Below are 20,251 nucleotides of genomic sequence, written 5' to 3' on the forward strand. Positions count from 1 at the left end.
TGCATTCACATCCGTGCCTTGAATGAGATTGAATGTGATCTTTGCTCTCAAGTATGTTCCCAAGTTTTACACTTTCGTGCTTTGCATGAATGGGAATGGAACCGTGTGTGTTGAATGAGGCTCCTTGTGAGCACTGAACTTTGTCCGGTGGAGTTCCTTTTTGTGTTGCTGTAATTGTGTCATTTCTCGATGAGAAAGATTAGGCAACATTTAGTCACTTCTAGCCATGATGCTCAATTTATTTACGAATGTACCCTAGTTACTAGGGACCGTTTACGTTGGAGAACAAGATCTATTGTATGCCTGTGTATTTGGGGAAGTCAAATCTGAAATAATGATGAAATTGCGCGTATCCAAAGTTAAAAATCGTGATTTGTCGCCCTCTGGTATGTAAAAGATGCAAAAGCTTACAGCACCTGGTATTCCCAGGCGCTCTCCCATCCAAGTACTGACCAGGCCCGAGCCTGCTTAGCTTCCGAGATCGGACGAGATCGGGCGTATTCAGGCTAGTATGGCCGTAAGCCAGGGAGGCTGTCCCTGACGCTCTACTTAAAGGGAAGGCAATATCCGTTTCTGCCGCTCATACTTGCAGTTGAACTGTCTCTCTACTCTAAAGCCCGGGACACACCAGCGCGCCGCAGCCAGTCCCTGCTAACACGCCACGTTGTGGCAACATTGTGGCAACGTTGTGCGTTAGCTGGGGTGCCACACCAGACCGGAACTATATATTACAAAACGAACACATTGTCTTGATAAAACAGCTGTAATTGAGTGCCTGACACGCCAGTCAAGCGCAATCTTGAGAAGGTGTGCATTTCAGTAAGGATTTCAATTGACATGCAGTATGAAACTGAAAGGAGGTTGCATCACTATGATGCATAACATTGCATGTATTGTATTTTCAAGTGTGTGCATTCATCCTGTTGTCATTTTGTTTTGAAAGCAGAAGAATCATTCAACAGGTTGCTGAGACAAATGTAAACCAGTAAAACATATGAAGAGAATCAAACCTTGAATATAAGTTCAGTTGTTTAAACATTTGACAAACTATGGTGAGGGGGTAAGAAAACACACAAATCCAGCAGCTCCTGTATTTCAATACACCAGAACCCAATATTATTGGCGAGTCGGGTAGTCCATCATCACAGTTCGAGGGCAGGCATCATTTCAGTAATTTCATCCCGTTGCATTCACATCCGTGCCTTGAATGAGATTGAATGTGATCTTTGCTCTCAAGTATGTTCCCAAGTTTTACACTTTCGTGCTTTGCATGAATGGGAATGGAACCGTGTGTGTTGAATGAGGCTCCTTGTGAGCACTGAACTTTGTCCGGTGGAGTTCCTTTTTGTGTTGCTGTAATTGTGTCATTTCTCGATGAGAAAGATTAGGCAACATTTAGTCACTTCTAGCCATGATGCTCAATTTATTTACGAATGTACCCTAGTTACTAGGGACCGTTTACGTTGGAGAACAAGATCTATTGTATGCCTGTGTATTTGGGGAAGTCAAATCTGAAATAATGATGAAATTGCGTGTATCCAAAGTTAAGACTCGTGATTTGTCGCCCTCTGGTGTGTTAAAGATGCAAAAGCTTACAGCACCTGGTATTCCCAGGCGGTCTCCCATCCAAGTACTGACCAGGCCCGAGCCTGCTTAGCTTCCGAGATTGGACGAGATCGGGCGTATTCAGGCTAGTATGGCCGAAAGCCAGGGAGGCTGTCCCTGACGCTCTACTTAAAGGGAAGGCAATATCCGTTTCTGCCGCTCATACTTGCAGTTGAACTGTCTCTCTACTCTAAAGTCCGGGACACACCAGCGCGCCGCAGACAGTCCCTGCTAACACGAAACGTTGTGGCAACGTTGTGCGTTAGCTGGGGTGCCACACCAGACCGGAACTATATTTTACAAAACGAACACATTGTCTTGATAATACAGCTGTAATTGAGTGCCTGACACGCCAGTCAAGCGCAATCTTGAGAAGGTGTGCATTTCAGTAAGGATTTCAATTGACATGCAGTATGAAACTGAAAGGAGGTTGCATCACTATGATGCATAACATTGCATGTATTGTATTTTCAAGTGTGTGCATTCATCCTGTTGTCATTTTGTTTTGAAAGCAGAAGAATCATTCAACAGGTTGCTGAGACAAATGTAAACCAGTAAAACATATGAAGAGAAACAAACCTTGAATATAAGTTCAGTTGTTTAAACATTTGACAAACTATGGTGAGGGGGTAAGAAAACACACAAATCCAGCAGCTCCTGTATTTCAATACACCAGAACCCAATATTATTGGCGAGTCGGGTAGTCCATCATCACAGTTCGAGGGCAGGCATCATTTCAGTAATTTCATCCCGTTGCATTCACATCCGTGCCTTGAATGAGATTGAATGTGATCTTTGCTCTCAAGTATGTTCCCAAGTTTTACACTTTCGTGCTTTGCATGAATGGGAATGGAACCGTGTGTGTTGAATGAGGCTCCTTGTGAGCACTGAACTTTGTCCGGTGGAGATCCTTTTTGTGTTGCTGTAATTGTGTCATTTCTCGATGAGAAAGATTAGGCAACATTTAGTCACTTCTAGCCATGATGCTCAATTTATTTACGAATGTACCCTAGTTACTAGGGACCGTTTACGTTGGAGAACAAGATCTATTGTATGCCTGTGTATTTGGGGAAGTCAAATCTGAAATAATGATGAAATTGCGTGTATCCAAAGTTAAAACTCGTGATTTGTCGCCCTCTGGTGTGTAAAAGATGCAAAAGCTTACAGCACCTGGTAATCCCAGGCGGTCTCCCATCCAAGTACTGACCAGGCCAGAGCCTGCTTAGCTTCCGAGATCGGGCGTATTCAGGCTAGTATGGCCGTAAGCCAGGGAGGCTGTCCCTGACGCTCTACTTAAAGGGAAGGCAATATCCGTTTCTGCCGCTGATACTTGCAAATGAACTGTCTCTCTACTCTAAAGTCCGGGACACACCAGCGCGCCGCAGACAGTCCCTGCTAACACGAAACGTTGTGGCAACGTTGTGGCAACGTTGTGCGTTAGCTGGGGTGCCACACCATACCGGAACTATATTTTACAAAACGAACACATTGTCTTGATAATACAGCTGTAATTGAGTGCCTGACACGGCAGTCAAGCGCAATCTTGAGAAGGTGTGCATTTCAGTAAGGATTTCAATTGACATGCAGTATGAAACTGAAAGGAGGTTGCATCACTATGATGCATAACATTGCATGTATTGTATTTTCAAGTGTGTGCATTCATCCTGTTGTCATTTTGTTTTGAAAGCAGAAGAATCATTCAACAGGTTGCTGAGACAAATGTAAACCAGTAAAACATATGAAGAGAAACAAACCTTGAATATAAGTTCAGTTGTTTAAACATTTGACAAACTATGGTGAGGGGGTAAGAAAACACACAAATCCAGCAGCTCCTGTATTTCAATACACCAGAACCCAATATTATTGGCGAGTCGGGTAGTCCATCATCACAGTTCGAGGGCAGGCATCATTTCAGTAATTTCATCCCGTTGCATTCACATCCGTGCCTTGAATGAGATTGAATGTGATCTTTGCTCTCAAGTATGTTCCCAAGTTTTACACTTTCGTGCTTTGCATGAATGGGAATGGAACCGTGTGTGTTGAATGAGGCTCCTTGTGAGCACTGAACTTTGTCCGGTGGAGTTCCTTTTTGTGTTGGTGTAATTGTGTCATTTCTCGATGAGAAAGATTAGGCAACATTTAGTCACTTCTAGCCATGATGCTCAATTTATTTACGAATGTACCCTAGTTACTAGGGACCGTTTACGTTGGAGAACAAGATCTATTGTATGCCTGTGTATTTGGGGAAGTCAAATCTGAAATAATGATGAAATTGCGTGTATCCAAAGTTAAAACTCGTGATTTGTCGCCCTCTGGTGTGTAAAAGATGCAAAAGCTTACAGCACCTGGTATTCCCAGGCGGTCTCCCATCCAAGTACTGACCAGGCCCGAGCCTGCTTGGCTTCCGAGATCGGACGAGATCGGGCGTATTCAGGCTAGTATGGCCGTAAGCCAGGAAGGCTGTCCCTGACGCTCTACTTAAAGGGAAGGCAATATCCGTTTCTGCTGTTCATACTTACAGTTGAACTGTCTCTCTACTCTAAAGCCCGGGACACACCAGCGCGCCGCAGACAGTCCCTGCTAACACGCCACGTTGTGGCAACATTGTGGCAACGTTGTGCGTTAGCTGGGGTGCCACACCAGACCGGAACTATATATTACAAAACGAACACATTCTCTTGATAAAACAGCTGTAATTGAGTGCCTGACACGCCAGTCAAGCGCAATCTTGAGAAGGTGTGCATTTCAGTAAGGATTTCAATTGACATGCAGTATGAAACTGAAAGGAGGTTGCATCACTATGATGCATAACATTGCATGTATTGTATTTTCAAGTGTGTGCATTCATCCTGTTGTCATTTTGTTTTGAAAGCAGAAGAATCATTCAACAGGTTGCTGAGACAAATGTAAACCAGTAAAACATATGAAGAGAAACAAACCTTGAATATAAGTTCAGTTGTTTAAACATTTGACAAACTATGGTGAGGGGGTAAGAAAACACACAAATCCAGCAGCTCCTGTATTTCAATACACCAGAACCCAATATTATTGGCGAGTCGGGTAGTCCATCATCACAGTTCGAGGGCAGGCATCATTTCAGTAATTTCATCCCGTTGCATTCACATCCGTGCCTTGAATGAGATTGAATGTGATCTTTGCTCTCAAGTATGTTCCCAAGTTTTACACTTTCGTGCTTTGCATGAATGGGAATGGAACCGTGTGTGTTGAATGAGGCTCCTTGTGAGCACTGAACTTTGTCCGGTGGAGTTCCTTTTTGTGTTGCTGTAATTGTGTCATTTCTCGATGAGAAAGATTAGGCAACATTTAGTCACTTCTAGCCATGATGCTCAATTTATTTACGAATGTACCCTAGTTACTAGGGACCGTTTACGTTGGAGAACAAGATCTATTGTATGCCTGTGTATTTGGGGAAGTCAAATCTGAAATAATGATGAAATTGCGTGTATCCAAAGTTAAAACTCGTGATTTGTCGCCCTCTGGTGTGTAAAAGATGCAAAAGCTTACAGCACCTGTTATTCCCAGGCGGTCTCCCATCCAAGTACTGACCAGGCCCGAGCCTGCTTGGCTTCCGAGATCGGACGAGATCGGGCGTATTCAGGCTAGTATGGCCGTAAGCCAGGGAGGCTCTCCCTGACGCTCTACTTAAAGGGAAGGCAATATCCGTTTCTGCCGCTCATACTTGCAGTTGAACTGTCTCTCTACTCTAAAGTCCGGGACACACCAGCGCGCCGCAGACAGTCCCTGCTAACACGAAACGTTGTGGCAACGTTGTGCGTTAGCTGGGGTGCCACACCAGACCGGAACTATATATTACAAAACGAACACATTGTCTTGATAAAACAGCTGTAATTGAGTGCCTGACACGCCAGTCAAGCGCAATCTTGAGAAGGTGTGCATTTCAGTAAGGATTTCAATTGACATGCAGTATGAAACTGAAAGGAGGTTGCATCACTATGATGCATAACATTGCATGTATTGTATTTTCAAGTGTGTGCATTCATCCTGTTGTCATTTTGTTTTGAAAGCAGAAGAATCATTTTTGCTGAGGTTGCTGAGACAAATGTAAACCAGTAAAACATATGAAGAGAAACAAACCTTGAATATAAGTTCAGTTGTTTAAACATTTGACAAACTATGGTGAGGGGGTAAGAAAACACACAAATCCAGCAGCTCCTGTATTTCAATACACCAGAACCCAATATTATTGGCGAGTCGGGTAGTCCATCATCACAGTTCGAGGGCAGGCATCATTTCAGTAATTTCATCCCGTTGCATTCACATCCGTGCCTTGAATGAGATTGAATGTGATCTTTGTTCTCAAGTATGTTCCCAAGTTTTACACTTTCGTGCTTTGCATGAATGGGAATGGAACCGTGTGTGTTGAATGAGGCTCCTTGTGAGCACTGAACTTTGTCCGGTGGAGTTCCTTTTTGTGTTGCTGTAATTGTGTCATTTCTCGATGAGAAAGATTAGGCAACATTTAGTCACTTCTAGCCATGATGCTCAATTTATTTACGAATGTACCCTAGTTACTAGGGACCGTTTACGTAGGAGAACAAGATCTATTGTATGCCTGTGTATTTGGGGAAGTCAAATCTGAAATAATGATGAAATTGCGTGTATCCAAAGTTAAAACTCGTGATTTGTCGCCCTCTGGAGTGTAAAAGATGCAAAAGCTTACAGCACCTGGTATTCCCAGGCGGTCTCCCATCCAAGTACTGACCAGGCCCGAGCCTGCTTAGCTTCCGAGATCTGACGAGATCGGGCGTATTCAGGATAGTATGGCCGTAAGCCAGGGAGGCTGTCCCTGACGCTCTACTTAAAGGGAAGGCAATATCCGTTTCTGCCGTTCATACTTACAGTTGAACTGTCTCTCTACTCTAAAGCCCGGGACACACCAGCGCGCCGCAGACAGTCCCTGCTAACACGCCACGTTGTGGCAACATTGTGGCAACGTTGTGCGTTAGCTGGGGTGCCACACCAGACCGGAACTATATTTTACAAAACGAACACATTGTCTTGATAATACAGCTGTAATTGAGTGCCTGACACGCCAGTCAAGCGCAATCTTGAGAAGGTGTGCATTTCAGTAAGGATTTCAATTGACATGCAGTATGAAACTGAAATGAGGTTGCATCACTATGATGCATAACATTGCATGTATTGTATTTTCAAGTGTGTACATTCATCCTGTTGTCATTTTGTTTTGAAAGCAGAAGAATCATTCAACAGGTTGCTGAGACAAATGTAAACCAGTAAAACATATGAAGAGAAACAAACCTTGAATATAAGTTCAGTTGTTTAAACATTTGACAAACTATGGTGAGGGGGTAAGAAAACACACAAATCCAGCAGCTCCTGTATTTCAATACACCAGAACCCAATATTATTGGCGAGTCGGGTAGTCCATCATCACAGTTCGAGGGCAGGCATCATTTCAGTAATTTCATCCCGTTGCATTCACATCCGTGCCTTGAATGAGATTGAATGTGATCTTTGCTCTCAAGTATTTTCCCAAGTTTTACACTTTCGTGCTTTGCATGAATGGGAATGGAACCGTGTGTGTTGAATGAGGCTCCTTGTGAGCACTGAACTTTGTCCGGTGGAGTTCCTTTTTGTGTTGGTGTAATTGTGTCATTTCTCGATGAGAAAGATTAGGCAACATTTAGTCACTTCTAGCCATGATGCTCAATTTATTTACGAATGTACACTAGTTACTAGGGACCGTTTACGTTGGAGAACAAGATCTATTGTATGCCTGTGTATTTGGGGAAGTCAAATCTGAAATAATGATGAAATTGCGTGTATCCAAAGTTAAAACTCGTGATTTGTCGCCCTCTGGTGTGTAAAAGATGCAAAAGCTTACAGCACCTGGTATTCCCAGGCAGTCTCCCATCCAAGTACTGACCAGGCCCGAGCCTGCTTAGCTTCCGAGATCGGACGAGATCGGGCGTATTCAGGATAGTATGGCCGTAAGCCAGGGAGGCTGTCCCTGACGCTCTACTTAAAGGGAAGGCAATATCCGTTTCTGCCGTTCATACTTACAGTTGAACTGTCTCTCTACTCTAAAGCCCGGGACACACCAGCGCGCCGCAGACAGTCCCTGCTAACACGCCACGTTGTGGCAACATTGTGGCAACGTTGTGCGTTAGCTGGGGTGCCACACCAGACCGGAACTATATTTTACAAAACGAACACATTGTCTTGATAATACAGCTGTAATTGAGTGCCTGACACGCCAGTCAAGCGCAATCTTGAGAAGGTGTGCATTTCAGTAAGGATTTCAATTGACATGCAGTATGAAACTGAAATGAGGTTGCATCACTATGATGCATAACATTGCATGTATTGTATTTTCAAGTGTGTACATTCATCCTGTTGTCATTTTGTTTTGAAAGCAGAAGAATCATTCAACAGGTTGCTGAGACAAATGTAAACCAGTAAAACATATGAAGAGAAACAAACCTTGAATATAAGTTCAGTTGTTTAAACATTTGACAAACTATGGTGAGGGGGTAAGAAAACACACAAATCCAGCAGCTCCTGTATTTCAATACACCAGAACCCAATATTATTGGCGAGTCGGGTAGTCCATCATCACAGTTCGAGGGCAGGCATCATTTCAGTAATTTCATCCCGTTGCATTCACATCCGTGCCTTGAATGAGATTGAATGTGATCTTTGCTCTCAAGTATTTTCCCAAGTTTTACACTTTCGTGCTTTGCATGAATGGGAATGGAACCGTGTGTGTTGAATGAGGCTCCTTGTGAGCACTGAACTTTGTCCGGTGGAGTTCCTTTTTGTGTTGGTGTAATTGTGTCATTTCTCGATGAGAAAGATTAGGCAACATTTAGTCACTTCTAGCCATGATGCTCAATTTATTTACGAATGTACACTAGTTACTAGGGACCGTTTACGTTGGAGAACAAGATCTATTGTATGCCTGTGTATTTGGGGAAGTCAAATCTGAAATAATGATGAAATTGCGTGTATCCAAAGTTAAAACTCGTGATTTGTCGCCCTTTGGTGTGTAAAAGATGCAAAAGCTTACAGCACCTGGTATTCCCAGGGGGTCTCCCATCCAAGTACTGACCAGGCCCGAGCCTGCTTAGCTTCCGAGATCGGACGAGATCGGGCGTATTCAGGCTAGTATGGCCGTAAGCCAGGGAGGCTGTCCCTGACGCGCTACTTAAAGGGAAGGCAATATCCGTTTCTGCCGTTCATACTTACAGTTGAACTGTCTCTCTACTCTAAAGCCCGGGACACACCAGCGCGCCGCAGACAGTCCCTGCTAACACGCCACGTTGTGGCAACATTGTGGCAACGTTGTGCGTTAGCTGGGGTGCCACACCAGACCGGAACTATATATTACAAAACGAACACATTGTCTTGATAAAACAGCTGTAATTGAGTGCCTGACACGCCAGTCAAGCGCAATCTTGAGAAGGTGTGCATTTCAGTAAGGATTTCAATTGACATGCAGTATGAAACTGAAAGGAGGTTGCATCACTATGATGCATAACATTGCATGTATTGTATTTTCAAGTGTGTGCATTCATCCTGTTGTCATTTTGTTTTGAAAGCAGAAGAATCATTCAACAGGTTGCTGAGACAAATGTAAACCAGTAAAACATATGAAGAGAAACAAACCTTGAATATAAGTTCAGTTGTTTAAACATTTGACAAACTATGGTGAGGGGGTAAGAAAACACACAAATCCAGCAGCTCCTGTATTTCAATACACCAGAACCCAATATTATTGGCGAGTCGGGTAGTCCATCATCACAGTTCGAGGGCAGGCATCATTTCAGTAATTTCATCCCGTTGCATTCACATCCGTGCCTTGAATGAGATTGAATGTGATCTTTGCTCTCAAGTATTTTCCCAAGTTTTACACTTTCGTGCTTTGCATGAATGGGAATGGAACCGTGTGTGTTGAATGAGGCTCCTTGTGAGCACTGAACTTTGTCCGGTGGAGTTCCTTTTTGTGTTGGTGTAATTGTGTCATTTCTCGATGAGAAAGATTAGGCAACATTTAGTCACTTCTAGCCATGATGCTCAATTTATTTACGAATGTACACTAGTTACTAGGGACCGTTTACGTTGGAGAACAAGATCTATTGTATGCCTGTGTATTTGGGGAAGTCAAATCTGAAATAATGATGAAATTGCGTGTATCCAAAGTTAAAACTCGTGATTTGTCGCCCTTTGGTGTGTAAAAGATGCAAAAGCTTACAGCACCTGGTATTCCCAGGGGGTCTCCCATCCAAGTACTGACCAGGCCCGAGCCTGCTTAGCTTCCGAGATCGGACGAGATCGGGCGTATTCAGGCTAGTATGGCCGTAAGCCAGGGAGGCTGTCCCTGACGCGCTACTTAAAGGGAAGGCAATATCCGTTTCTGCCGTTCATACTTACAGTTGAACTGTCTCTCTACTCTAAAGCCCGGGACACACCAGCGCGCCGCAGACAGTCCCTGCTAACACGCCACGTTGTGGCAACATTGTGGCAACGTTGTGCGTTAGCTGGGGTGCCACACCAGACCGGAACTATATATTACAAAACGAACACATTGTCTTGATAAAACAGCTGTAATTGAGTGCCTGACACGCCAGTCAAGCGCAATCTTGAGAAGGTGTGCATTTCAGTAAGGATTTCAATTGACATGCAGTATGAAACTGAAAGGAGGTTGCATCACTATGATGCATAACATTGCATGTATTGTATTTTCAAGTGTGTGCATTCATCCTGTTGTCATTTTGTTTTGAAAGCAGAAGAATCATTCAACAGGTTGCTGAGACAAATGTAAACCAGTAAAACATATGAAGAGAAACAAACCTTGAATATAAGTTCAGTTGTTTAAACATTTGACAAACTATGGTGAGGGGGTAAGAAAACACACAAATCCAGCAGCTCCTGTATTTCAATACACCAGAACCCAATATTATTGGCGAGTCGGGTAGTCCATCATCACAGTTCGAGGGCAGGCATCATTTCAGTAATTTCATCCCGTTGCATTCACATCCGTGCCTTGAATGAGATTGAATGTGATCTTTGCTCTCAAGTATTTTCCCAAGTTTTACACTTTCGTGCTTTGCATGAATGGGAATGGAACCGTGTGTGTTGAATGAGGCTCCTTGTGAGCACTGAACTTTGTCCGGTGGAGTTCCTTTTTGTGTTGGTGTAATTGTGTCATTTCTCGATGAGAAAGATTAGGCAACATTTAGTCACTTCTAGCCATGATGCTCAATTTATTTACGAATGTACACTAGTTACTAGGGACCGTTTACGTTGGAGAACAAGATCTATTGTATGCCTGTGTATTTGGGGAAGTCAAATCTGAAATAATGATGAAATTGCGTGTATCCAAAGTTAAAACTCGTGATTTGTCGCCCTCTGGTGTGTAAAAGATGCAAAAGCTTACAGCACCTGGTATTCCCAGGCAGTCTCCCATCCAAGTACTGACCAGGCCCGAGCCTGCTTAGCTTCCGAGATCGGACGAGATCGGGCGTATTCAGGCTAGTATGGCCGTAAGCCAGGGAGGCTGTCCCTGACGCTCTACTTAAAGGGAAGGCAATATCCGTTTCTGCCGCTCATACTTGCAGTTGAACTGTCTCTCTACTCTAAAGTCCGGGACACACCAGCGCGCCGCAGACAGTCCCTGCTAACACGAAACGTTGTGGCAACGTTGTGCGTTAGCTGGGGTGCCACACCAGACCGGAACTATATTTTACAAAACGAACACATTGTCTTGATAATACAGCTGTAATTGAGTGCCTGACACGCCAGTCAAGCGCAATCTTGAGAAGGTGTGCATTTCAATAAGGATTTCAATTGACATGCAGTATGAAACTGAAAGGAGGTTGCATCACTATGATGCATAACATTGCATGTATTGTATTTTCAAGTGTGTGCATTCATCCTGTTGTCATTTTGTTTTGAAAGCAGAAGAATCATTTTTGCTGAGGTTGCTGAGACAAATGTAAACCAGTAAAACATATGAAGAGAAACAAACCTTGAATATAAGTTCAGTTGTTTAAACATTTGACAAACTATGGTGAGGGGGTAAGAAAACACACAAATCCAGCAGCTCCTGTATTTCAATACACCAGAACCCAATATTATTGGCGAGTCGGGTAGTCCATCATCACAGTTCGAGGGCAGGCATCATTTCAGTAATTTCATCCCGTTGCATTCACATCCGTGCCTTGAATGAGATTGAATGTGATCTTTGTTCTCAAGTATGTTCCCAAGTTTTACACTTTCGTGCTTTGCATGAATGGGAATGGAACCGTGTGTGTTGAATGAGGCTCCTTGTGAGCACTGAACTTTGTCCGGTGGAGTTCCTTTTTGTGTTGCTGTAATTGTGTCATTTCTCGATGAGAAAGATTAGGCAACATTTAGTCACTTCTAGCCATGATGCTCAATTTATTTACGAATGTACCCTAGTTACTAGGGACCGTTTACGTAGGAGAACAAGATCTATTGTATGCCTGTGTATTTGGGGAAGTCAAATCTGAAATAATGATGAAATTGCGTGTATCCAAAGTTAAAACTCGTGATTTGTCGCCCTCTGGAGTGTAAAAGATGCAAAAGCTTACAGCACCTGGTATTCCCAGGCGGTCTCCCATCCAAGTACTGACCAGGCCCGAGCCTGCTTAGCTTCCGAGATCTGACGAGATCGGGCGTATTCAGGATAGTATGGCCGTAAGCCAGGGAGGCTGTCCCTGACGCTCTACTTAAAGGGAAGGCAATATCCGTTTCTGCCGTTCATACTTACAGTTGAACTGTCTCTCTACTCTAAAGCCCGGGACACACCAGCGCGCCGCAGACAGTCCCTGCTAACACGCCACGTTGTGGCAACATTGTGGCAACGTTGTGCGTTAGCTGGGGTGCCACACCAGACCGGAACTATATTTTACAAAACGAACACATTGTCTTGATAATACAGCTGTAATTGAGTGCCTGACACGCCAGTCAAGCGCAATCTTGAGAAGGTGTGCATTTCAGTAAGGATTTCAATTGACATGCAGTATGAAACTGAAATGAGGTTGCATCACTATGATGCATAACATTGCATGTATTGTATTTTCAAGTGTGTACATTCATCCTGTTGTCATTTTGTTTTGAAAGCAGAAGAATCATTCAACAGGTTGCTGAGACAAATGTAAACCAGTAAAACATATGAAGAGAAACAAACCTTGAATATAAGTTCAGTTGTTTAAACATTTGACAAACTATGGTGAGGGGGTAAGAAAACACACAAATCCAGCAGCTCCTGTATTTCAATACACCAGAACCCAATATTATTGGCGAGTCGGGTAGTCCATCATCACAGTTCGAGGGCAGGCATCATTTCAGTAATTTCATCCCGTTGCATTCACATCCGTGCCTTGAATGAGATTGAATGTGATCTTTGCTCTCAAGTATTTTCCCAAGTTTTACACTTTCGTGCTTTGCATGAATGGGAATGGAACCGTGTGTGTTGAATGAGGCTCCTTGTGAGCACTGAACTTTGTCCGGTGGAGTTCCTTTTTGTGTTGGTGTAATTGTGTCATTTCTCGATGAGAAAGATTAGGCAACATTTAGTCACTTCTAGCCATGATGCTCAATTTATTTACGAATGTACACTAGTTACTAGGGACCGTTTACGTTGGAGAACAAGATCTATTGTATGCCTGTGTATTTGGGGAAGTCAAATCTGAAATAATGATGAAATTGCGTGTATCCAAAGTTAAAACTCGTGATTTGTCGCCCTCTGGTGTGTAAAAGATGCAAAAGCTTACAGCACCTGGTATTCCCAGGCAGTCTCCCATCCAAGTACTGACCAGGCCCGAGCCTGCTTAGCTTCCGAGATCGGACGAGATCGGGCGTATTCAGGCTAGTATGGCCGTAAGCCAGGGAGGCTGTCCCTGACGCTCTACTTAAAGGGAAGGCAATATCCGTTTCTGCCGCTCATACTTGCAGTTGAACTGTCTCTCTACTCTAAAGTCCGGGACACACCAGCGCGCCGCAGACAGTCCCTGCTAACACGAAATGTTGTGGCAACGTTGTGCGTTAGCTGGGGTGCCACACCAGACCGGAACTATATTTTACAAAACGAACACATTGTCTTGATAATACAGCTGTAATTGAGTGCCTGACACGCCAGTCAAGCGCAATCTTGAGAAGGTGTGCATTTCAATAAGGATTTCAATTGACATGCAGTATGAAACTGAAAGGAGGTTGCATCACTATGATGCATAACATTGCATGTATTGTATTTTCAAGTGTGTGCATTCATCCTGTTGTCATTTTGTTTTGAAAGCAGAAGAATCATTTTTGCTGAGGTTGCTGAGACAAATGTAAACCAGTAAAACATATGAAGAGAAACAAACCTTGAATATAAGTTCAGTTGTTTAAACATTTGACAAACTATGGTGAGGGGGTAAGAAAACACACAAATCCAGCAGCTCCTGTATTTCAATACACCAGAACCCAATATTATTGGCGAGTCGGGTAGTCCATCATCACAGTTCGAGGGCAGGCATCATTTCAGTAATTTCATCCCGTTGCATTCACATCCGTGCCTTGAATGAGATTGAATGTGATCTTTGTTCTCAAGTATGTTCCCAAGTTTTACACTTTCGTGCTTTGCATGAATGGGAATGGAACCGTGTGTGTTGAATGAGGCTCCTTGTGAGCACTGAACTTTGTCCGGTGGAGTTCCTTTTTGTGTTGCTGTAATTGTGTCATTTCTCGATGAGAAAGATTAGGCAACATTTAGTCACTTCTAGCCATGATGCTCAATTTATTTACGAATGTACCCTAGTTACTAGGGACCGTTTACGTAGGAGAACAAGATCTATTGTATGCCTGTGTATTTGGGGAAGTCAAATCTGAAATAATGATGAAATTGCGTGTATCCAAAGTTAAAACTCGTGATTTGTCGCCCTCTGGAGTGTAAAAGATGCAAAAGCTTACAGCACCTGGTATTCCCAGGCGGTCTCCCATCCAAGTACTGACCAGGCCCGAGCCTGCTTAGCTTCCGAGATCTGACGAGATCGGGCGTATTCAGGATAGTATGGCCGTAAGCCAGGGAGGCTGTCCCTGACGCTCTACTTAAAGGGAAGGCAATATCCGTTTCTGCCGTTCATACTTACAGTTGAACTGTCTCTCTACTCTAAAGCCCGGGACACACCAGCGCGCCGCAGACAGTCCCTGCTAACACGCCACGTTGTGGCAACATTGTGGCAACGTTGTGCGTTAGCTGGGGTGCCACACCAGACCGGAACTATATTTTACAAAACGAACACATTGTCTTGATAATACAGCTGTAATTGAGTGCCTGACACGCCAGTCAAGCGCAATCTTGAGAAGGTGTGCATTTCAGTAAGGATTTCAATTGACATGCAGTATGAAACTGAAATGAGGTTGCATCACTATGATGCATAACATTGCATGTATTGTATTTTCAAGTGTGTACATTCATCCTGTTGTCATTTTGTTTTGAAAGCAGAAGAATCATTCAACAGGTTGCTGAGACAAATGTAAACCAGTAAAACATATGAAGAGAAACAAACCTTGAATATAAGTTCAGTTGTTTAAACATTTGACAAACTATGGTGAGGGGGTAAGAAAACACACAAATCCAGCAGCTCCTGTATTTCAATACACCAGAACCCAATATTATTGGCGAGTCGGGTAGTCCATCATCACAGTTCGAGGGCAGGCATCATTTCAGTAATTTCATCCCGTTGCATTCACATCCGTGCCTTGAATGAGATTGAATGTGATCTTTGCTCTCAAGTATTTTCCCAAGTTTTACACTTTCGTGCTTTGCATGAATGGGAATGGAACCGTGTGTGTTGAATGAGGCTCCTTGTGAGCACTGAACTTTGTCCGGTGGAGTTCCTTTTTGTGTTGGTGTAATTGTGTCATTTCTCGATGAGAAAGATTAGGCAACATTTAGTCACTTCTAGCCATGATGCTCAATTTATTTACGAATGTACACTAGTTACTAGGGACCGTTTACGTTGGAGAACAAGATCTATTGTATGCCTGTGTATTTGGGGAAGTCAAATCTGAAATAATGATGAAATTGCGTGTATCCAAAGTTAAAACTCGTGATTTGTCGCCCTCTGGTGTGTAAAAGATGCAAAAGCTTACAGCACCTGGTATTCCCAGGCAGTCTCCCATCCAAGTACTGACCAGGCCCGAGCCTGCTTAGCTTCCGAGATCGGACGAGATCGGGCGTATTCAGGCTAGTATGGCCGTAAGCCAGGGAGGCTGTCCCTGACGCTCTACTTAAAGGGAAGGCAATATCCGTTTCTGCCGCTCATACTTGCAGTTGAACTGTCTCTCTACTCTAAAGTCCGGGACACACCAGCGCGCCGCAGACAGTCCCTGCTAACACGAAACGTTGTGGCAACGTTGTGCGTTAGCTGGGGTGCCACACCAGACCGGAACTATATTTTACAAAACGAACACATTGTCTTGATAATACAGCTGTAATTGAGTGCCTGACACGCCAGTCAAGCGCAATCTTGAGAAGGTGTGCATTTCAATAAGGATTTCAATTGACATGCAGTATGAAACTGAAAGGAGGTTGCATCACTATGATGCATAACATTGCATGTATTGTATTTTCAAGTGTGTGCATTCATCCTGTTGTCATTTTGTTTTGAAAGCAGAAGAATCATTTTTGCTGAGGTTGCTGAGACAAATGTAAACCAGTAAAACATATGAAGAGAAACAAACCTTGAATATAAGTTCAGTTGTTTAAACATTTGACAAACTATGGTGAGGGGGTAAGAAAACACACAAATCCAGCAGCTCCTGTATTTCAATACACCAGAACCCAATATTATTGGCGAGTCGGGTAGTCCATCATCACAGTTCGAGGGCAGGCATCATTTCAGTAATTTCATCCCGTTGCATTCACATCCGTGCCTTGAATGAGATTGAATGTGATCTTTGTTCTCAAGTATGTTCCCAAGTTTTACACTTTCGTGCTTTGCATGAATGGGAATGGAACCGTGTGTGTTGAATGAGGCTCCTTGTGAGCACTGAACATTGTCCGGTGGAGTTCCTTTTTGTGTTGCTGTAATTGTGTCATTTCTCGATGAGAAAGATTAGGCAACATTTAGTCACTTCTAGCCATGATGCTCAATTTATTTACGAATGTACCCTAGTTACTAGGGACCGTTTACGTAGGAGAACAAGATCTATTGTATGCCTGTGTATTTGGGGAAGTCAAATCTGAAATAATGATGAAATTGCGTGTATCCAAAGTTAAAACTCGTGATTTGTCGCCCTCTGGAGTGTAAAAGATGCAAAAGCTTACAGCACCTGGTATTCCCAGGCGGTCTCCCATCCAAGTACTGACCAGGCCCGAGCCTGCTTAGCTTCCGAGATCTGACGAGATCGGGCGTATTCAGGATAGTATGGCCGTAAGCCAGGGAGGCTGTCCCTGACGCTCTACTTAAAGGGAAGGCAATATCCGTTTCTGCCGTTCATACTTACAGTTGAACTGTCTCTCTACTCTAAAGCCCGGGACACACCAGCGCGCCGCAGACAGTCCCTGCTAACACGCCACGTTGTGGCAACATTGTGGCAACGTTGTGCGTTAGCTGGGGTGCCACACCAGACCGGAACTATATTTTACAAAACGAACACATTGTCTTGATAATACAGCTGTAATTGAGTGCCTGACACGCCAGTCAAGCGCAATCTTGAGAAGGTGTGCATTTCAGTAAGGATTTCAATTGACATGCAGTATGAAACTGAAATGAGGTTGCATCACTATGATGCATAACATTGCATGTATTGTATTTTCAAGTGTGTACATTCATCCTGTTGTCATTTTGTTTTGAAAGCAGAAGAATCATTCAACAGGTTGCTGAGACAAATGTAAACCAGTAAAACATATGAAGAGAAACAAACCTTGAATATAAGTTCAGTTGTTTAAACATTTGACAAACTATGGTGAGGGGGTAAGAAAACACACAAATCCAGCAGCTCCTGTATTTCAATACACCAGAACCCAATATTATTGGCGAGTCGGGTAGTCCATCATCACAGTTCGAGGGCAGGCATCATTTCAGTAATTTCATCCCGTTGCATTCACATCCGTGCCTTGAATGAGATTGAATGTGATCTTTGCTCTCAAGTATTTTCCCAAGTTTTACACTTTCGTGCTTTGCATGAATGGGAATGGAACCGTGTGTGTTGAATGAGGCTCCTTGTGAGCACTGAACTTTGTCCGGTGGAGTTCCTTTTTGTGTTGGTGTAATTGTGTCATTTCTCGATGAGAAAGATTAGGCAACATTTAGTCACTTCTAGCCATGATGCTCAATTTATTTACGAATGTACACTAGTTACTAGGGACCGTTTACGTTGGAGAACAAGATCTATTGTATGCCTGTGTATTTGGGGAAGTCAAATCTGAAATAATGATGAAATTGCGTGTATCCAAAGTTAAAACTCGTGATTTGTCGCCCTTTGGTGTGTAAAAGATGCAAAAGCTTACAGCACCTGGTATTCCCAGGGGGTCTCCCATCCAAGTACTGACCAGGCCCGAGCCTGCTTAGCTTCCGAGATCGGACGAGATCGGGCGTATTCAGGCTAGTATGGCCGTAAGCCAGGGAGGCTGTCCCTGACGCGCTACTTAAAGGGAAGGCAATATCCGTTTCTGCCGTTCATACTTACAGTTGAACTGTCTCTCTACTCTAAAGCCCGGGACACACCAGCGCGCCGCAGACAGTCCCTGCTAACACGCCACGTTGTGGCAACATTGTGGCAACGTTGTGCGTTAGCTGGGGTGCCACACCAGACCGGAACTATATATTACAAAACGAACACATTGTCTTGATAAAACAGCTGTAATTGAGTGCCTGACACGCCAGTCAAGCGCAATCTTGAGAAGGTGTGCATTTCAGTAAGGATTTCAATTGACATGCAGTATGAAACTGAAAGGAGGTTGCATCACTATGATGCATAACATTGCATGTATTGTATTTTCAAGTGTGTGCATTCATCCTGTTGTCATTTTGTTTTGAAAGCAGAAGAATCATTCAACAGGTTGCTGAGACAAATGTAAACCAGTAAAACATATGAAGAGAAACAAACCTTGAATATAAGTTCAGTTGTTTAAACATTTGACAAACTATGGTGAGGGGGTAAGAAAACACACAAATCCAGCAGCTCCTGTATTTCAATACACCAGAACCCAATATTATTGGCGAGTCGGGTAGTCCATCATCACAGTTCGAGGGCAGGCATCATTTCAGTAATTTCATCCCGTTGCATTCACATCCGTGCCTTGAATGAGATTGAATGTGATCTTTGCTCTCAAGTATGTTCCCAAGTTTTACACTTTCGTGCTTTGCATGAATGGGAATGGAACCGTGTGTGTTGAATGAGGCTCCTTGTGAGCACTGAACTTTGTCCGGTGGAGTTCCTTTTTGTGTTGCTGTAATTGTGTCATTTCTCGATGAGAAAGATTAGGCAACATTTAGTCACTTCTAGCCATGATGCTCAATTTATTTACAAATGTACACTAGTTACTAGGGACCGTTTACGTTGGAGAACAAGATCTATTGTATGCCTGTGTATTTGGGGAAGTCAAATCTGAAATAATGATGAAATTGCGTGTATCCAAAGTTAAAACTTGTGATTTGTCGCCCTTTGGTGTGTAAAAGATGCAAAAGCTTACAGCACCTGGTATTCCCAGGCGGTCTCCCATCCAAGTACTGACCAGGCCCGAGCCTGCTTAGCTTCCGAGATCGGACGAGATCGGGCGTATTCAGGCTAGTATGGCCGTAAGCCAGGGAGGCTGTCCCTGACGCTCTACTTAAAGGGAAGGCAATATCCGTTTCTGCCGCTCATACTTGCAGTTGAACTGTCTCTCTACTCTAAAGTCCGGGACACACCAGCGCGCCGCAGACAGTCCCTGCTAACACGAAACGTTGTGGCAACGTTGTGCGTTAGCTGGGGTGCCACACCAGACCGGAACTATATATTACAAAACGAACACATTGTCTTGATAATACAGCTGTAATTGAGTGCCTGACACGCCAGTCAAGCGCAATCTTGAGAAGGTGTGCATTTCAGTAAGGATTTCAATTGACATGCAGTATGAAACTGAAAGGAGGTTGCATCACTATGATGCATAACATTGCATGTATTGTATTTTCAAGTGTGTGCATTCATCCTGTTGTCATTTTGTTTTGAAAGCAGAAGAATCATTCTTGCTGAGGTTGCTGAGACAAATGTAAACCAGTAAAACATATGAAGAGAAACAAACCTTGAATATAAGTTCAGTTGTTTAAACATTTGACAAACTATGGTGAGGGGGTAAGAAAACACACAAATCCAGCAGCTCCTGTATTTCAATACACCAGAACCCAATATTATTGGCGAGTCGGGTAGTCCATCATCACAGTTCGAGGGCAGGCATCATTTCAGTAATTTCATCCCGTTGCATTCACATCCGTGCCTTGAATGAGATTGAATGTGATCTTTGCTCTCAAGTATGTTCCCAAGTTTTACACTTTCGTGCTTTGCATGAATGGGAATGGAACCGTGTGTGTTGAATGAGGCTCCTTGTGAGCACTGAACTTTGTCCGGTGGAGTTCCTTTTTGTGTT

The 20,251-nt window shown here is 43.5% G+C and overlaps 16 non-coding genes and 1 pseudogene across 16 annotated transcripts; all 17 read right to left on the reverse strand.

Annotated features, from left to right (window-relative positions):
- Positions 1-404: 404 nt before the first annotated feature.
- LOC136735211 (5S ribosomal RNA) lies at positions 405-523 on the reverse strand. The gene has a single exon (XR_010810831.1). It is a non-coding gene; the product is annotated as a 5S ribosomal RNA (ribosomal RNA).
- Positions 524-1,589: 1,066 nt separating this feature from the next.
- On the reverse strand, positions 1,590-1,708 carry LOC136735292 (5S ribosomal RNA). Its single transcript, XR_010810909.1, has one exon. It is a non-coding gene; the product is annotated as a 5S ribosomal RNA (ribosomal RNA).
- A 1,055-nt stretch (positions 1,709-2,763) lies between these two features.
- On the reverse strand, positions 2,764-2,872 carry LOC136735515 (uncharacterized; annotated as a pseudogene).
- A 1,066-nt stretch (positions 2,873-3,938) lies between these two features.
- On the reverse strand, positions 3,939-4,057 carry LOC136735823 (5S ribosomal RNA). Its single transcript, XR_010811350.1, has one exon. It is a non-coding gene; the product is annotated as a 5S ribosomal RNA (ribosomal RNA).
- Positions 4,058-5,123: 1,066 nt separating this feature from the next.
- Positions 5,124-5,242, reverse strand: LOC136735132 (5S ribosomal RNA). The gene has a single exon (XR_010810755.1). It is a non-coding gene; the product is annotated as a 5S ribosomal RNA (ribosomal RNA).
- Positions 5,243-6,300: 1,058 nt separating this feature from the next.
- LOC136735204 (5S ribosomal RNA) lies at positions 6,301-6,419 on the reverse strand. Its single transcript, XR_010810824.1, has one exon. It is a non-coding gene; the product is annotated as a 5S ribosomal RNA (ribosomal RNA).
- A 1,066-nt stretch (positions 6,420-7,485) lies between these two features.
- Positions 7,486-7,604, reverse strand: LOC136735307 (5S ribosomal RNA). The gene has a single exon (XR_010810925.1). It is a non-coding gene; the product is annotated as a 5S ribosomal RNA (ribosomal RNA).
- Positions 7,605-8,670: 1,066 nt separating this feature from the next.
- LOC136735694 (5S ribosomal RNA) lies at positions 8,671-8,789 on the reverse strand. Its single transcript, XR_010811226.1, has one exon. It is a non-coding gene; the product is annotated as a 5S ribosomal RNA (ribosomal RNA).
- A 1,066-nt stretch (positions 8,790-9,855) lies between these two features.
- LOC136735696 (5S ribosomal RNA) lies at positions 9,856-9,974 on the reverse strand. Its single transcript, XR_010811227.1, has one exon. It is a non-coding gene; the product is annotated as a 5S ribosomal RNA (ribosomal RNA).
- Positions 9,975-11,040: 1,066 nt separating this feature from the next.
- Positions 11,041-11,159, reverse strand: LOC136735912 (5S ribosomal RNA). Its single transcript, XR_010811439.1, has one exon. It is a non-coding gene; the product is annotated as a 5S ribosomal RNA (ribosomal RNA).
- Positions 11,160-12,217: 1,058 nt separating this feature from the next.
- LOC136735205 (5S ribosomal RNA) lies at positions 12,218-12,336 on the reverse strand. The gene has a single exon (XR_010810825.1). It is a non-coding gene; the product is annotated as a 5S ribosomal RNA (ribosomal RNA).
- A 1,066-nt stretch (positions 12,337-13,402) lies between these two features.
- LOC136735913 (5S ribosomal RNA) lies at positions 13,403-13,521 on the reverse strand. The gene has a single exon (XR_010811440.1). It is a non-coding gene; the product is annotated as a 5S ribosomal RNA (ribosomal RNA).
- Positions 13,522-14,579: 1,058 nt separating this feature from the next.
- On the reverse strand, positions 14,580-14,698 carry LOC136735206 (5S ribosomal RNA). Its single transcript, XR_010810826.1, has one exon. It is a non-coding gene; the product is annotated as a 5S ribosomal RNA (ribosomal RNA).
- A 1,066-nt stretch (positions 14,699-15,764) lies between these two features.
- On the reverse strand, positions 15,765-15,883 carry LOC136735914 (5S ribosomal RNA). Its single transcript, XR_010811441.1, has one exon. It is a non-coding gene; the product is annotated as a 5S ribosomal RNA (ribosomal RNA).
- A 1,058-nt stretch (positions 15,884-16,941) lies between these two features.
- Positions 16,942-17,060, reverse strand: LOC136735207 (5S ribosomal RNA). The gene has a single exon (XR_010810827.1). It is a non-coding gene; the product is annotated as a 5S ribosomal RNA (ribosomal RNA).
- A 1,066-nt stretch (positions 17,061-18,126) lies between these two features.
- Positions 18,127-18,245, reverse strand: LOC136735697 (5S ribosomal RNA). The gene has a single exon (XR_010811228.1). It is a non-coding gene; the product is annotated as a 5S ribosomal RNA (ribosomal RNA).
- A 1,066-nt stretch (positions 18,246-19,311) lies between these two features.
- Positions 19,312-19,430, reverse strand: LOC136735623 (5S ribosomal RNA). The gene has a single exon (XR_010811159.1). It is a non-coding gene; the product is annotated as a 5S ribosomal RNA (ribosomal RNA).
- Positions 19,431-20,251: the final 821 nt, after the last annotated feature.

This window comes from Amia ocellicauda, unplaced genomic scaffold (genome assembly GCF_036373705.1).
Source record: "Amia ocellicauda isolate fAmiCal2 unplaced genomic scaffold, fAmiCal2.hap1 HAP1_SCAFFOLD_41, whole genome shotgun sequence".
Lineage (NCBI taxonomy): Eukaryota > Metazoa > Chordata > Actinopteri > Amiiformes > Amiidae > Amia > Amia ocellicauda.